This window comes from Cyprinus carpio, chromosome B3, assembly GCF_018340385.1.
Source record: "Cyprinus carpio isolate SPL01 chromosome B3, ASM1834038v1, whole genome shotgun sequence".
In the NCBI taxonomy this organism is placed as follows: Eukaryota; Metazoa; Chordata; class Actinopteri; order Cypriniformes; family Cyprinidae; genus Cyprinus; species Cyprinus carpio.
The window spans coordinates 47000724-47019971 of record NC_056599.1 but is presented as its reverse complement, the minus strand read 5'-3'; the positions used below and the strand labels follow the sequence as shown (position 1 = coordinate 47019971).

At 33.9% G+C, this 19248-nt stretch overlaps 1 long non-coding RNA gene across 1 annotated transcript; it reads right to left on the bottom strand.

The window, feature by feature from the left end:
* Positions 1 to 5924: 5924 nt before the first annotated feature.
* Positions 5925 to 11432, bottom strand: LOC122136915. Its single transcript, XR_006154402.1, has 3 exons — positions 11396 to 11432; positions 10742 to 10867; positions 5925 to 6556 (listed from the first exon to the last, which is right to left on the bottom strand). It is a non-coding gene; the product is annotated as an uncharacterized LOC122136915 (long non-coding RNA).
* Between the last annotated feature and the right edge of the window lie 7816 nt (positions 11433 to 19248).

Genomic DNA, 19248 nt, shown 5'->3' with positions numbered 1-19248 from the left:
GAATTAGAACGATCCGATTGCAGCTGTTCTCAAGTCGACAACTCGCTGATTCAAATGAACCGTTTAGTGCGAGTCTCCAGTGAACTGAATTCAAAAGTAAGAACCGGGAGATCTTGTGAGCGCGCGTGCGACTGAAGCTGTTAAAAGAAAGTTATTAATGTCGAAATTTAGAATTAATTATTGAAACTGAAAATCACATTTAGGTCAAAACTGTCATTTGTTTGTGAACTAAATCTGCTGTAATGAGTGATCTATTTAAGCCCACTGAAATGCTTGAATGCAGACGATGCAGACACATCAATCGGAGTCTCTGCTTTTGGTAAAAAAAAAAAATAAATATAAATAAATAAACCTTCAAATAACACAGATTAAATATAATAACTCATGCTCGTTCAAATTCCCCGCTGCCATAATGTTAACAGTTTTATTAAAATGCTACACATTTATCCCTGTGTGACGTCTGTTCTTATAATGTTTATCAACAGTATACATTTTTATATTGTTTGAATTATAGCAAGCAGACGTTGATTCAACGTCGATTTTTGGTTGTAAAGGCCAGTATCGGTCGTCAATCAAATTTCGATGTAAAATCAACGTTCATTATTCGGTCGGTACATCAGAATGTTCTTACACCGAAAATAAAACCATCTGATCTAAATCATAACGTCTGATATAGGTTGAAACTTGGTCAGAGGAATCGGAGATCTGCGCATGAGAGGAAAAGGGAAGCTAAATGTAGGCTATTTAGTGGTTTGTCCCTCTGTTACTGAATATTAGGCTAAACTCTGAAGTGGAACATAAACGTTTTAAAAACAATGACAGACAAAATTTTTTATTTGAGCTTTGTCGAATGTTTAATGTTTTATTCATTTTGCTCTGCAGAGTTGTTACGCCGCTGGCAAGCACGCACACACACACACACACACCCAACAAACATGAGACGTCTATACGACGTGCAGATCAAGTCTAAATTGCGTCGGTCGGTCTGGACCATATCTGGACGTCTACTCTACGTGCAAATCCGGTTCATATCTGGACGTAGATATGAGGTTCAAAATTTGACCTCGTGGTAAGGATTTTCTTGGACGTCTGTTCAACGTGCAGAACAGGTTCAGGAAATCGACATAATTTTTTTTTATACATATAAACACAACAAAGCAATCCTTTGATTTCTGATTTAAATATCACATGTAGCCTATACTCTTCTGAAACATTTAGGTGTCAAAATAATGTAATATATAAATGTTTAAAAACATAGGCCTAACTAAAGTACCATAATGTGACCAATATAAAATCTTACATGGATTTATTTATTTATTTGAGTGGTATTTTTCACTGGAGCATTGACAGAAAACAGCAGTTAATATCTGTATTAGATCTATAAAATTAAATATAGATAATTAATAAAGTTATATACATTAAAATATATTAAAGTTGAATATATTTAAATAGATAATTAGATTGAAAATAATATTATATCAAATTAAATAATAAATATTTAACACATAGATTTAAATGAAATGAATAGTGTATTTAAATGTGCGCTGGCCACGAGGGGCGTTAACGTGATGTTACGTGAGTGACGTAAACGTGATGGCAAAAAAACGTAAACGTGATGGCGCAAACAACCACGAAGATGGAAGAATAATTCTGTTTATTACAAAAGACTGAAGATATAACTATCGCCATCCTTTAATTATTTATTTTCTACGTTGAGGACCACTTTATAAACCTACAGAGATACCGGACCAACGAACGACCTTCACAAGGGACGGAGCTAACTTAACGTTAACGGTTACTTGGAAATTCAAATAGTAACGGTCATCTGACAACTGTGCTGTGCCAAAGGTAAGCATAAATGTGCTTTTATTCATTGTTTTATCAATCTAATGTTAAATTTCACTTCAGTTTTATATTTCCAATTATTTATTTTGGATTATAAAGATTATATATTTTCAAATTCCTCTTTTTGTAATTGTAATAACGTTATCCCTGTTGGTTAATTTGAGGTGGTCCAAGTTACAGTCTGAGGTAAAATTATGATGATCCTTTTTTAACTAAGTTATTAAAATTGTTCACTAAAACAGGTAACCGTAATTTTTTCTTGATCAAATAAAGAAACGGTTTTTGTAACTTACATTTTTTTTTCTAATTTTCAGGACGGGAACAGCAACAAGAGTTTAACTTCTGATTCGTAATCTACACACTCCACTGGTGAGTGTAACACTACTGACACCTAGTGGTTAGTTTTAGTTCTGCAAATACAAATACATCCTGTCACTACATTAACAATAATGTAAGATTTTCAAAACTTTATTTTGTATGAAGTGTTCTTGTATTAAAACAGCCTTTGTCGTGTATTCTGGATGCTCACGCGAGTCTGTGAAATTAGGCACATTAAACTTTATAAAAAAAAAAAAATTAAATTCACGCTTTGAAATGATTCACTAAAGACTACAAGTCAGTCTGGCAGTAATTTTCTGATCATATGTTCACCACAGAGGTCAAATGAGCGTTGTGAAGCTATATTTATATTTATAAATAATCATTTATATTTAATTTGTGTTTCAGGGCAGTTCATGAAGACAGAGACATGTTGTGCCGACCAGGACAGTTCCTCCTAGCACACCAGACTTTGCTGTATGTGGAACGCCTGTCCACTAGCACTGGACATTTACAACATTTGGTGCCAGGGATCCCTTGCAGAGAACATTTTTCAAAGACACCCTCAGGATTAGTTCAGATTTTTGTGATTAAAATTAGTGTGGGTGGGAGTATAATGAACATAATATGATTGTTTTATTTTTTTTATTATTATTTATTTTTAAATAGTTTCCATTTTTTTAATAATACATTTGTTTAATAATAAAGCCCACAATATAGGGGCTAAGTTGCACCAGGTCAGGAAAAAAAACACATAAGTTGCATCGGTGTATAAGACAATTTTTACTATTAATTTCAGAAAATTATTTAAATACTGATAAAACTCAAAAACAAACGTTAAGAAACTTAAAAACTATAAACACTGTAAAGATTTTATTTTCCCTCACTTCAAATCATTTTAAATTGAATACTATTCAAAACAGAACAAAAATAAAAAATATTTAGGCCTATGTATAAAATAAAAAAATTCTAGTGCCATTATTTACAAGCAGTATTTGTGTTTTGTTAATTAAAATGCACTTGCTATCTCAGTTTCTGTGACACCTCATTCTGAAATGTAGAAAAACACAGTGGTACAGACAATACCACTGTGTACAGACAGGCTTGTCACACAGACATGAGAACTATATTTATAGAAACCTGTAAGTGCCTGCTTTTTATGTGTTTACGTTTTGCTTAGAATAATTCAGCACATCTCAGAAAATTAAAAAAACATGACTTGTAGTCTGGAAAATATGGTATAAATTATTTTGTGGACCCCTTTGCTTTGGTCCTGAACCCCAGATTGAAAACCCTTTTTTTATTTTGTATTGAGATAATATTTGGGAACATGAACACTTGACTATTGCACGAATAAAGAATACCATCTTTAAGAATTTTTATGCTAATTGCAGTTGAAATAAAAAAAATGAAAAAAGCTTTAAAAGTTCAGCTCCAGCAGGTAAACATAATGTGTGGACCCAGCTAACTAAATTGTTTGTTGTTAATTGTTATCCACTGTATAATGAGTGACATTTCTTTTATTTCATGGTTTTTGTGTGAACAAACTGTTTCTTTAAGTTTATTTACAAGTACAAAAGAAATTGCATTGAAATAAACATGATATTTAGTTGAATGCAGCCTAAGAGTGTTTTTATTTTGTCCAGAAACTGTATAAATTGACGTCTAAATGAGACTTTATAAGACGTTGAAAACACGTCCAGAAATGACCACATCTGAACTCAATTTTACACCTTCTATAGACGTCCTGTAGACGTCGATATTGGACGTCGAAAAGACGTCGAAAAAGACGTCATAAAAACTTTCATTCTGGCTCTTCAGGGGACGTCATTTCAACGTCCGACAAAGACGTTGAAAAGACGTCGTTTGGACGTACTTTTGCTCAGTGGGACACACACACACATATATATATATATATATAATGTGGACCTTCTACAGAGGCACCATTGAGAGCATTCTGACTAGCTGCATCACTGTGTGGTATGGCGCCTGCAACGTGTCCTGCTGGAAGACCCTTCAACGCATAGTGAGAGCAGCTGAGAAGATCATTGGTGTCTCTCCCGCCAGGACATTTACGGAACCCGTCTCACTCACAAAGGCCTCTGCATTGCAAGTGATCCCACACACCAGTTTATACAGCTTTCTTCAGTCTGCTGCCATCAGGGAGGAGACTGCGGAGTCTCCAGGCCAGGACCAGCAGACTGAAGGACTGCTTCATTTCATCAGGCTGTCAGGAAGCTGAACTCGAACTTGCCCCCCCCCCCCCTCTCTCCCCCTCCCCTCTGAACCTCAAGTCCCCTCTTCTGCTTTAATTTATTTATTTATTTTTTACAAGTCCTTATTTGTATAGTTGTATTTTATATTTTTATTATCTGTATTTAATTTTCTACTGTTAGTGTTATTTGTATGCACTCAAGGGTCTGAGAGTAACGCAGTTTAAATTCTCTGTATGTATGTGCTGAACATGTGGAAGAAATTGAGAATAAAGCAGACTTGACTTGATTTATATATATACAGTGTGTTTGTGGTGTATGTATGTATATATATATATATATATATATACCCCACATATATAGTACTTTTATCCGAAGTAACAAGCAACTTACAAATGATGACAATAATCAAATACAACAAAAAAATAAAACTGACTGACAAACAATCGAGTTTTTGTTGTAACAAAGCAACTTACAACTGATCGAATGTGTCATCCCTCATCTAAATGTATAGCTAGTTTGATATATATTAATATACACACTATATATATACACACAAACACACACACACACACACACAAACACTGGACTACTGATATTTATATATTTAGGCCACAATGCATTCTTTTTTTTCTAGATCTATGGTTAATAATATATGTTAACCTGTATTAAATTTAAGAACTAACCAGTTCCTCAAAAACAAAAAAACATTCTTCAAAAAACAAATACCAGCTCTCAATAACAGTTGCACACCTTTATTTATATTTTATATTATAAGTATGTTTATTTCAGATCATTTTATCTAATTATGAGCATTAGATTCATGATTTATCATTATTTTTACTACAGCATTTGTAACTAAAAAACCAGTTAATTACAAAATTTACCAGGTTTTACTTCCCATCTTTTGGTACGTTTCCCGATTCCATGCTGCTACATAGCCTACATTTCTGCTACACCGTAATTATGTACCTTATTGCACGGTAGTTTCAAAGTTTCACATTTAATACGAGATTGTGGCACATTTTAATTACGTTGGCACAGGCATGTATTGCAGTTATTGCACGGTAGTTTCAAAGTTTCACATATGAAAGTTCAGAAGGCCTTACACCACAGAATTAAAATATTCGGGGAGTGTAGCTAAAGTTTAATGCTGTATCATGTTGGAAGTATTCCCTAGGCCTACACCAGAATTAAAATATTCGGGGAGTGTAGCTAAAGTTTAATGCTGTATCATGTTGGACATAATCTTCGGCAGGTATGCATAAAACAAAACCATAAATATGCCTGATTGTTTGTGTAAATGTATGTGTAGTTAATTAAATAAGGTATTTGTTAGTTTATGTAGCATAGGAATACAAAAAATAAAACATATATAAATGAATAAAAAAATAAAAAATATAACAAAGTCAAAAAAAATAAATGAATAAGATAAAAATAATAACAAAAGTCTAGTAATGGTTTTAACAGTTTGGTTAATTTTTTGAAAGTTGGGTGATTGAGTGTTTTGTGATTTATTTGTTATTTTTTAGCTACGTTGAGAACAATAAGCAGGTTGAAAATCAGTGAACTTACCCTTTAAGTCAGGGGTGGTCCATGGTGTTTCTGGAGAGCCACAGTCCTGCAGAGTTTTGCTCCAACCCTGATTTAAGTAGATTGTAGCCTTCTAGTAACCCTTAGGCCTTGATTAGCTTGTTCAGGTGTGTTTGATTCCGAGCGAAACTCTGCAGGACTGTGGCTCTCCAGGACTGACATGTGCACCAATAATGCAGTTATTTCTGATAAAACAAATAAGGACTTAATCACAGTAAGATGTTTACATGACATGAGCAATCCTCTTCACTCCAGATACCATGCAATTTTAATTATTCTGATTCCTCACCAAGAAGTGTTGTTGACAATTACTGAACCCACAATCATAAGGCATGTTACCACTGTCCACTTACATTAAATGCAAACATAACTACAGTCAGAAGGTTTTTCAATATTGCCAATATTGCCAAAATCACATTAAAATAGCAATATGAGGGTTCATGTAAACATACTCAATAATTACAATATAATATTTGGCAGTTCAGTCTGTCCATCTATAGTTGCCATCATCTGAACACTTCGTGAGTATTGTCGCCATCTAAAGTCATCACAAGTGAGGCTGGATCCAAACTGGAACCTCTAGTATCCTTGGGATAAACATCCCGGTATAGAAACAGGAAAGAAAAAGGAGAAATGTTAGCATAGCTGCTGCTCATATTGTTTCAGACAAAAGATGATTACGTGCACTTTTTATCAGTTATAACTGGAGTGCAAAAGATGGGTCTAAAAATGTGTTACAATCTAGATTTAAGCTTGGTAATTTCCCCAGCATTATTAAAAAGGCTATTCCAGAGCTTAGCAGTAAAATGCGAAAAAGCTCTACTTTGACTTTGATATCCTGGGTACTATTAATAGTTCAGAGTTTTCTATTTGAATATATTGTAAAATGTAATTTACTCCTGTGATCAAAGCTGTATTTACAAAAAGCTCTACTTTGACTTCAGTGTCACGTGCGGCCCTTCAGAAATTAAAGACTGGTTTGCTGATTTGTTGTTGATAAACCATCATAAATGTATAAAAAAATAAATAGGATTCATTGTTAAATACTAGGGTTAAAGGCAAAAAAAAAAAAACAAAAAAAAAAAAAAAAAAAAACAAAAACAATTTTCCTTGGCCAACCCCCAATCCACAGCCATATCTGTCACACACCCAGTTTAAGAGCAGTTTTTTTGGGGGGTATGAAATACCCAAAGAACATCTGATTTTAAATAAAGGCAATTTTGAACTGCATTTCTATTATTTACACATTTTTATGAAATGTCAATGTTTTCTATCTAAATATTTTACAAGACATGACTCTCTTTGTGATGTAGTCATACAAATAATTAACCATTTGCATAACTTTTCAACAAGTTTTTATTTTTCAAATATGGACTATGCCCCCTCCCCACTCAAGAATCATGTGCACTCAGAATTGAATTTATTTTAACTAAATAAATTAGTACAAATAAATTAACATTCAATAGCACAAACCAACCGTCAACATTGTATTGCTATTATATGGTTGTATATAATGTTTGTATTATTGTTAGTTTTTTTTTTTTTTAAACAGAACCACTGATTGACCAAAAAAGGGAGCACCACCAGTTCCTAAGTTCAGTTAAAATGACTAATATGCAGGGTTGTAGCGGGGGTTTTCGGGGGCCCCGGTGCAGGCTGTACCAGTGGGCCCTGTTTAAAATTGTGTTAATTTGTATGTTCGTTCTATTTATTTATTTGTGCTAATTTACGCAATGTTTACATTTTTTTCAAGTTTGTAGGTGTCCAGGTACAGAAACTGAATAAATCAAATGTAAAATAGCCACTGCATAGTCTTCACTGTAAAAATTAAATATACAGTCAAACCAAAAATGTATTCAGACACTTTCAACATTTCTCACATTATCAAAGTTTATCCAAAGTTTAATTATATTGGGGGTGGGGCTTGATGTTGAAGGGCAGGGCCATGGTGGGGGGATTTTTGTCAAAATCCTAAAATTAAAAAGCCCAAAGTCTTATAGATTAACATACAAATGAAGAGTTATTTGCGAACCAAAATATATTTGTGCTTTTGTGATTTTCAGTGATGTTTTCTTTAATATTTCTATTATTTAAGGGGATTTTAACTAAATATTGAACATAGCTGATATGCAAAAATTTTAGTCGGTGCACTTTGGCGAATTTCTCTCATCAGAAATAACAAAGTGCAGATGTACATGATAAATAAGAAATTTAATTCATCATACACTGCAGACAACGATCACTGATTATAACTAATTTTTTAGCATGCTTACACTTTACACTAGACTGAATTCAGTGATATTCTTTTATAATGTTGTAGCCCGTCTGAGGTGAACATGACAAATTAAAGATTCGATCGGGAGCCTGGTTTGAAACATGAGCCGAATTCGCACAGAAAGGCAGGATTGTTGTAAATCAACTCCCAGCACCACAATCTGATAACCAACCAACTCGTTCAGAGAACAGCTTTCAAACATAACACCATTGGAACAATATTGACAATTTCAATTCGAAGAAGAGATTGTCTAATTTGGCAAGTAATCCGACGAAATGGAGCAGTCTGACCCTCACCATGTCCATGAGATTGTCAACATGAGATTGATTGTTGGATGACTTCCCCCCACCTAGCAAAAACCAGACTGAAATTCCTAAGGAGACCCTGTTAACCCTCTGGGTCTTCCACAGGACATATCCTTACTCCCCAGAATGGCACAGAGAATGCTTCCAATGGCATATATGCACCAAAAATGAACTCAAAAAAGACTTCTAAATGGATATCAGTCCATTGCTTAAACTCCATATCATTTATGTAACCGATCACATTTGATTTTAATGTTTCTAGTCACTTATTGTGTATGCCTTTTTAAATAACTCTTGAATAGCTTCTTAAGGGATCATATTCATGTTTAGATGTGTGGTGTCTCGAATATTCTGTGCTTTGAAAACGTTTCTGACCATTAGTTATTTGTCAAATGTATCATATTCCTTGTTATAGGGAATCATGTCCAAATTATACCCTGCAAGAGCGGGGAAAATTCGGACCACGAGCTTGATAAGATAACATATGATTTATGAATGGGTGGGACAGACAATGTGGGCAACACCTGAGAAAAGGAACATGTATCTAATTTGGTCAAGACAACATTTTGAGGTGTGGCCAAAATGCCTAGTTTAAATACTCAGGACAACCATCAAATCTTGCTTTTGGCTTTTAGCTTTTGTCAAGCTTTGCTATCAAGTCATGCCGGCTTTTAGCTTGCTTGTAGTTTAGCTTTTAGTCAGCTTTGTCATCACTTTTAGCGTTCTTCGAGCGCCCCGTTTCCAGCGTGCTTCGGCTGCACGCTGCTGCTACTTAGCCACGATGAGAAGAAACACACCTAGTTTCGTCAAAACTTTACTTCTTTTCTTTTCCGTTGAGAGTGTCGTGTTCTGAGTTAAGTTTTGTAACGCCGTGTCTCCGAGTCTGACCTTCGCGTGCCCGTCTGTAAGACTACACCACCCGCCCACAACTACGATCTTCAGGCCTACGCCCCCAAAAAACAAAAACACGGCTTCCCAAGACTTCACTTAACGACTTATCTGAACTTTCCAGCCCAATCAGCAACTTCGGGAAACCCCCTTTTCAGCGACAACAAAAGGGAACCCCGTTCCAGGCTGCAACGACTAGTTAACCTCCAGACTCACATCTGTACTGGGTGTTATATACAATAATTTTAACCTCATTGAGGAACTCAAGTAACCTCCAGACTACATCTGTTTTTTAAGTTTTTTAATGGTGTTATCAATATCCTTGTAACCTCATGAGGTATTGTTCGAGGTTAATTAAGTGATTAATGTTCGTTCAGTCTATGCAATTTCAGTTATTGCTGTAAACTTGGGATTTCACATTTCATCCTCTTAAACTCACTCTTTCCTAACGTTCTAATCCTGCCTGCAACTTGTGTGAATGTGTGAGTGCGTGTGCTTATGTGTTAGATTAGTTTATAGGTCTTAGATTTATCTAATAAAGGCTTATTATATTGAAAAAGAAGTATCTTGTGTTTTGTGCTCACAAGTTAATGTCTTAAACTGCCGATCTTGTTACTCTGTGCTAATTAATAGTGTTTTCACTATAACTTTGGATATTAAATATCCAGCGCAGATTTGAGATTATACGGCTCGTTCAGTGAATCGCTGGCCGTTTCAGTGATCAGCCGTGAATCAGTGATTCTGGTCGAATGTCCCTTTAAAATCTTAAATGATTCCCTTGAGCTAAATGACCTGGTTTCCCTTAACAATGTAAATGTTCTTTGCTTGCTTATATTGTTTGTTGTTTGAATAATCATGGACATGCGGTGTTATAATTAAACTTAAAATGTGTTTTTATTAAAAGAGATCAGGTTAAATACAAATCCAGTTCTTATTAAAATATTTTATGTCATAGGTAAGTAGCCTGACTTGTCTTAAAAACGTCTCTATGTCGTGTAGTTAATAGATTAAAAACATGGATAGGAAAGAAAGCTCGGCTTTGTGGGGATGTTGCCGAAGCAATGTTTAATTTTTACATTTGATTGTTAGTTTCTGTGTAATGAGTATTGCAAATACTTAACGTTATGATGTGTGTAGGTTAATAGATTACAGGGATAGGAAAGAATGGCCGAAGCAATGTTATTTTACATTTGAAACAGTATCATGCAGCCAGTATCATGCAGTTACTGGCATACAAAAATAGTCCACGTGTTGAGGAAAAAAAAAAACAAATAAAAAAGAAAGACAGAAAAAAAAAAACATACCTGAAAGTGGAGTTTGGGGAGAAGTGACAACTAGATCTGTATAGATTAGATAATGGTGGTCTCCAAAGACCGGTTGCTGAAGAGTGGATAATGGGGGGACCACAGGCCAAACATCAGGACAGAAGTCTGCAGGAGTCAGGTAAGCAGAATAAATTGCACTGTAAATAAACATCATTAAAACAAATTGTGAAGTTACTAGTCAAATTAGTTTATTAGTTTAATCCCTATCAAAGCAATTTAATAACTATAATTTATTTTCATAAAATAATTTTTAAATTTTATTGAATATGTTTTATTTAACATGACATTATCACACACTAATAGTGAAATATTCAAGAAAATGTTTTTTTATTTTTATCACATGGGTTTGGAATTTAATGGTATTGCATACATTTAAATTTCTGAAATTATTATAAACCTTAAAAAATATATTCTTTAAATTACGAATTTTGCTATGCATTTACGTGTGTCTGAGTTGATTTGGGATCAAATGTTATCTCCATTGCTAACTTAACATGTTAACATGCTATGCACCGTTTTAGGTGTGTATGAGTTTTTTTGTGTTCTTCACTTTTAAAAATTTTACAACAATCCCACCGATGACAAACATACTATCATAAAACCATACATTTCCACCTATCATACTATGCTTACCTCTCAACCATCAACAGTATGATACACAGTGAGGAGTTTTTAAAAATGTTTGGTCAATTAGGCTATCCCTTCTAGTCTTTAACCGTTCAACATGACTGACTGACTTCTTCATCCATTGACTTATTGGTAACTCGCGTGCGTACATCGCCACCTATGGGGTTGCTCAATTATATTTAACAAAGAGAGACTCTCAAACTGGGGGAAAAGAAAGTAGTAGTAAAAAAAAAAAAAGATGTTATATATTTGGTAACGCCATTACTTTGGTTATAGTATAGTAAAACACAAACACATATGAAAACCCTATAATTTTTTGACGTTTTATACCAAGTTAACGCAATGTCTCTTTATATAAAGGTACATACATAAAAAAAAAAAAAAATTTTTTTGACGTTTTATACCAAAAATTTAAATTCTACTCGCGTGCCAAGCCCGCGAAACCGGCCAGCCGGCTTAATATTCTTACCGGGGTCTGTGCCCACCGCGCGCACAGCCTGACTCCCCTTTGAGTGACATCCCCAGCAGTGCGTTTTCCTGAGGTGAATTACTTTTTACTTAGCCAATGTAGTTAAATTACTTTTTTGAAAGTATGGGCCAACAACAAAAGTAAATTCAATTTTAAACTATTTAGAAAGAAAGTAATAAAATAGAATTATTATTATACAAATAAACAGTCTGAGGGAACAATTTGTTTTTCTTGAGGGTTATAACTACTAAAATAGATAGCAGGCGTTTTCACTCATGAAACCCATTAAATTGTAATAAAAATTGGGCTGTCTTTTTCGGTAAATGTATCACATCTCACACAGACAACGATTTTCCGTCTTTTTATATACAGTCCGCTCATCGGAGCCGTTAAATGCCGTTACATCTGTGTGACATCACTGCCAATGGAGCCAATCCTCTCCGTTTGAGAGACGCTCTTTCGTTTCAGAGTTATCCGACATGTTAACGTTACTTAAAAAGAGACCAATTATACAATTCTTTTTAATAATTTTTCATTTTTCATATTTGTTTGGAATGTAGTGCGTTGTCACCACTGATCTATAATATAGAACATACAGTCATATATAGATCAGTGGTTGTCACAGGTTTGACGGCGAGCGCGTGAGCACTCGCTCTCTCTCTGGTGCGTGCACCGAGAGAGAGAGAGACGAGACACATAAGCCTTGACACCTGGCTGTTTAAGATGAAATCGGTCATTCCTCGTTTTTGTTAGTTATACTACATTACTTATCAATAATAATAATTAATTATTATATATTATTATTATTCCATACACCATGAGAATAATTATTCTTTTCTCTCTTTGTCCAGCGTCTATTGTCGTCTGATTATTGTAAGTGAAAATAGTCAACGTACATCTCTGATTTGCCAGATTCCTTATAACATACTAATTAATCAATAATCACTGATGAAACTGAAAACATTTTCATTTGTGCAGACATAATCTCACTCATATTCCGTCTTCTTTCTTTTTCTCTCTGGCTTGTGTCTACAGCAGCTACATACACCATACACCACAAAGGCTCTTTTAAGAGCCACATCTCAAGAACGTCTTTGGCTTTGTAAGTATAAATTTTGAATGACCAGGTCAGTTTTTGGGTTAAATCAATTAAAGCAACATCATGCACCATTATAGTAATGTCTTAATGAAGACATTAAACAGATAATTCTTATAAATAAATACTAGCATCCTGCATCTCTGATTTACCAGTTTCAGTCCTTTTTTTCTTTTAATTGTTTAAAAAAAAAAGAAGTTTCACCCTGTTTCTTTTTATTGGCTACCAAGTCCTTTGGATAATTAAAGGGGGAAAAAAAGGCACCACTGGACACTTAAACCATCATATCCTTTGGTAGCAGAAAACAAAAAATCCCTGAAACCTTAAATAAATAAATAAATACAAAATACAAATAAAATAAAATAATAATTTGAAAAGAATTGGGCCGTTTGCATAGGCCCTAACAATTTTATATATACATAATTGTAAGTGCAATGAACTTTCACTATTGGGTGAGTGAAAAGCACGTTTAATTTAGTGAATTTGACTGTTAGGTTTAACAGTAATTTACTTTTTTCCTGTATATTATTATTGTTATTATTACAGATTATCTTTGCAATTTATATTTTTTAAAATAAACTTCATGTTTTGTATTAACCTCAAAGCAAAAATGTGTTGTAACCTGTAAGATTTTTATGTTTTATATAGAGATACAATAAATTGGCTCATTGTCCATTAAAGATATGATTTTTTTTAGATAATGTAAAAGAAAAAAAGGGGTAGAGAATGTTTTCATTGAAGATATTCAACCAATATCCAATGAATTTTGAATAAAATGTAGCATCTCGTTTGTTGACAACTGTATTGACATTACTCACTACAACAAGCAGTGAGTAGCACTAGTGGTACTCAGGCTCCCTCTAGTGGTACACAGAGGTAAAACCACTAAGTTAAATATAAATCCATGTTAAAACCTTTTTATACAGTCTATGGTTAAAACACAAAACATTTTAAGTAAATCTTTATTTGAGTTTTTTTCTTCTTACATTTAAGTACAGTACAATTTTAATTTAACTTTTAGGTACAACACATTTTCATTAACGCATTTACGATGTTACAGTGGTTGACAACAATAAATATTGATAATAGGAATGAAACTGCCTATTTTTTTTTTTAACTGTGCAGAGCTGTAGCTGAATAGTTATTAGGCTATAACGTACTATGCTACTGTATTTTAATGTTGGTCATTATCTTGGTACTTGGAGAGCCAAATATTTTCTGAGGTGGTACTTGGTATAAAAATGTTTAATAAATAAATGTTGTTTTCACTTATGAAAATACACAGAATACGCATCAAATGATTATTAATACAAATAATTATACATTATTATACATTATAATTATACAACACAAACTGAAAACACTGAGGAATCTAGTGTTCTTGGTCACAAGAGACAAAACTCTGGAACTATGGATCTCTCATCTTTTATGATATAGTTTCCTTTCTTGCACCCACACTTGAGAACTCATGTGATGTGGAAAAAAACACTAATAATGCTGATTTTTCATTTTGATTCGGAAACTCCCTCTGATCCTGGTAGTATGTCTGATTCAGACCAACCAAAATGCAGAAATCTGACAGTAGTGGCAACAATTCATTAATCAGTTGCAAATATAAAACTGCAAACATGGGCAGCATCTTTTTGCATTCCTCTAGTAGCTGTAACAGCACTACTTTCAATCCTTAAGATCAGAATTTCCTGATTTGCCCAAAGATGCGAGGACCCTTCTTGGTACACAGACAAAGGTACCCGTAGCAAACATTTGCAATGGTGAATATATTACCACTTTGGCCTGGTAAAATGGCTTGCAAAACATATTAGGCTGCATCTCCAGTATCCCTAAAAATGTAACAACTCTTGCTTTTGCAGTTCAAACATTGATGGCATTCCCCTGTTTAAAAGCTCCAGAACACAATTTTGGCCAATTCTTGCAACAGTTGACTGTGATAAAAACACGATCTCCATTTATAATTGGTTTGTTTTGTGGCAACAGTAAACCAAGCTCCGTCTGGGAGTATTTGAGAGATTTCATTGCAGAAACTGAAATATACACTGCTATTACACTGGTACTCGGTTGAAAGTTGCTGTCCTCTCCTTTATTTTGTGTCGCCTCTGAATGAGCAATTGTTAAACATGTTAAGTCTGACAATGGCTATTTTGGTTGTGACAAATGTTCACAGACTGGAATATGGTCAAATAAATGACATACCCCTGAAACGGATGCTCCTCTACGTATAGACTTTGATTATGAAATGATGGAAAAACTGAAGAAACACCATTGAGTAACAGCTTAAGCCCCTTGACCGGACTAGTAAAAATGGTAACCCAGTTCCCAGTAGATTACATGCACACTTGCTGCCTCGGAGTGGCAAGGAGATTAATACAAATGTGGATGAAAGGTTAGGTTATTTGTTCAAGGTTGCCATCACAGCGTATCCTAGGGATTTCGGACAGTTTTGTTGCTCTCCGACCTTTTATGCCCCAAGAATTTGCCAGGAAGCCTCGTTCTTTGACAGAGGTGGATAGATGGAAGGCCACAGAGTTCCGCCAGTTCATGCTATACACTGGTCCCGTTGTTTTAAAAGGATTTGTCGAAAGCGAAATTTATGACAACTTTCTTCTCTTTTCTGTTGGCATGTTTCTGCTGCTCAGTCCTGGCCTCTCTGATTCAGTGACTGAATTTGCCAACAAGGCTCTTTTGTCGTTTGTTAGACCATTACAGCAGGACTGTATGGCACAGACGAAGTTGTTTCAATGTCCACCAGGTTATACATCTTGCAGAGGAGTATAAAGCATTCGGGGCTCTTGATAATGTATCAGCATTTCCATATGAGAATTACCTTGGAGGACTGAAACGATTGGTTAGAAAACCAGATCGTCCTTTACAGCAGGTTGTCAAAAGACCAAAGGAAACTTACCAATCAAATGATGAATCCCGTCTCTCATCAAGTTCAAAAGAGCTTAAGAAAGTGCATTTTTCTGATTGTGTTTTGTCACCTAAACAAGGAGACAACTGCATTAAAAAACAGACACTTGCTGTAATTAAGGACATAATCAAACAGAATTCAAAGTGTCCTTTAGTGTGTCAGAGGTTCCGGAAAAAAAACTGAATCGCTTTACACCTTACCCATGCGATCCTCCTCTGCAATCGGATGTCACAGAGTCTCCGTCTTGCAAGAAAACACTGAATTGGTAGCTTTGTCCAGTGTGAAACAAAAATATGTCCTTTTTCCTGAAAATGAGAATGGTTTAAGTAAGTTCAAAACACACTAGAACAAACCTCATTGGCTCGTGGGACATGCACACACACACACAAGCACTTGAGTTTATGCAATGCACTGTACATGTGCTTTCATAAATGTTTATTATGGCTAAATTAAATCTGTCATATAAAGTGATTGATTGTGTCTCTTCAGAAGACTTGGATAAAATTTTTGTTTATATTAAGAAGACTTGGATTAAATTTTTATTTTTCTTTTTTTGTTTTTTAAGTTTTTGGGATTGGTGTTTAGTAATTTTTTGAGTGAAATATAAAGTGTTTCCAAAATTAACCAAAGTCTTATAGATTTAGAGTGATATATATATTTTTTTTTCAGAGGCCTGATACCACACACACATTCCCTGTTATTTTGACTTACTGACATTACACACAAATAAATACATTCAAATCTGACTCTTACCACACAGTGGTTAGAATGGGTATGGGAGCTGAACACGCAGCAACCCAGAACTAATCACAACTGGAGTCAACATTTATACATGCATTTATATATACACACATAAGAGATCTTAAAGAAAAGGAGAAAATAAGATGGCTTCTTCTGATTAGACACTTTTATCTTTTCCTAGACAATAATGGATAAAGTGAAGCAGTGTTACACGTTGATAGAATTTCCAGACAAAAGCACAGATGTTGTCCCAGAAAATTGGCTTTTTGAACAAAAATGTTGTTGGCCAAATTACAACCAAACAAAATTAAAGGCAGCAGTAAAGAGAAAAGAGCCTGTACAAGATGGATGGAAACTCTTTGAGCCTGTTCGACTGCTCAAAAAGTGTGGTAAGAATGGGATGCAAATAATTAAATTTTTATTATATCCATGCTCTGATACTATACATGCTTTGCTGAAGATTTATATATATATATCTTATCTATAATCTATCTTCTATTACCTATATATATATTATTAGAAACCCTAGAGAAAGCACAGAAGTTGCTTAAAAAGTATGTGGATTCTGATCTCCATACATCGGAAATAACTTCTGATGAAGAGGGCCATGATAAAAGAACCAAAAGGAAGAAGAGGTTAATTTTATGCTAAATACTAAAGCAGTGTATAAGTGTTGTCCTACTGAGATGTAATATGAATGTTGAGAGTTGTTATGAACTTCACAGGCCCAAATCATGCTTCATGGATTTTATGGAGAGTGAATCTGACCAGGATAATGTGGCACCAAAAAAAATGCATCTAGCACCTGTCCCCATAATTGATTTTCCAGGTAATCATTAAACTGTTTTGTGGTTACTTTTCAGGTTTTGTGGTTATTTTTGATTATGTTCCAGAAAAAAAAATGCATCTAGCACGTTTTTTTCCATAAGTAAATTCAGTAGATTTAAATATATATATATAAAATGGTTATTATTAATTAATAATTTAATTAAATGAATAATTTATTTTAATTATTTTTAATTTTAATGTTTTTTATGTGTTTATTAGTGTTTTTATAATGTTTTTATATTATTAATATTATTAATAGTACCAATAATAGCACTATTCAGTCTCTCTAACATCTTCTAATTCTGATACTTTTTTTAGAAATGATAATTGCTGCCCCAAGACTCACATTTAATAGCCAATCAGTGCAAAAATATAAGTGCTCGCAGTTTGTGCTGCGATACGTCAACGCGTCCGCCATGTTTGTGAGGGCATGACTGCCTTAAACATAAATGGAAGTAAGCGTGGAGCTGCGTTTTTTTTTCTGGATAAAATCACGATAACGTTCACATTTATCAACCGATTCAGAGGTTTGTGATCTACGTGCAGTTAAAAAATCACTTTGCCTCCAGTTATTTAGTTTGGTTTGGAAAATTATTAATTTTCGTAAGAAAAACTGTGAACGCTCACACTTCTCACTTGTTGGATTTCTAATGTTAATGTAGTTATAACTGTGACATGTACATGTAATTTGAATGTATATTACAATGAAATAAGTGTTTTATTGCTTTCTCTGTGTTCAAACCCCAACATTTTAGCTTTTCTTGGCTTCAGGTCAGAACCTGTTGTTTATACAGTCTGTGGTCAGAACACAGCTCATTCACTTTGAAATACTGGGGGAAAAAATATCGAAAAAAAATATCGAAAAAAAATAACGTCTTTAAACACTTATAATTTACCATCATTGAGAAAATTGAATACAACCAGCAAATACAAATCAAAAAGTAATACACTGGTAGTTTGCTTTTTATTTTGATAGCACTCTATACAGATAAACTCCACAACAAACAATAACACATGCAACTGGATAAGCCTTTATGGATCCAGTGAAACTTAGTTACAGTGGTAAAATATTTATTCACCTATAACAGCGCACAGTAAAAATATAGTAAAGGTGATATGTAATATAAAAAAAATATGTTGTACAACTTGTAGTAAAGTGAATAATATAAAAGGCGAGTACAACAGTACAATAACCATAAGTGATATAATAGATTTATAATAGCACAAAGTATATGTATGTACAATACCATAATAAATAAATTAATAACAACAGATGAATAATAGCAAGAAGAATATGTAATATCAAGGGTGGAATAATACAGAATAGACAAAAATGAATAAATTAATAGTAAATTATAAAGTAAAATAAACAATCGTGAAATGTAGTTGTATAATAGTATTTTTGTAATAATTATTAAACAAATTAAGACACAACACAAAAAAAAATGTGGACGTGAATTAAAAATTGTGTTTAATTAATGAGCTCAAGTATAATATATACATGTACACACACACACACACACCACACACACACACACATATATATATATATAAAATACAAAATGGTGGTTTAGTTGTGATGACAAAACCTGTCTAATAAAGACTAATTCTACACTGCTTCCCTCAACATTTTCCTATATTTTATTCAACTAATGAGTAAAATAATGTAAAACAACTTGACGATGCTTGACATTTTGTTCTACAATGCAAATTACACACACCCCGTGCAGGAAACACTAATTTTGAAAGAGTTGTTTATTTTTCCATATATGTTAATACATGTATGTTTGGGGTGT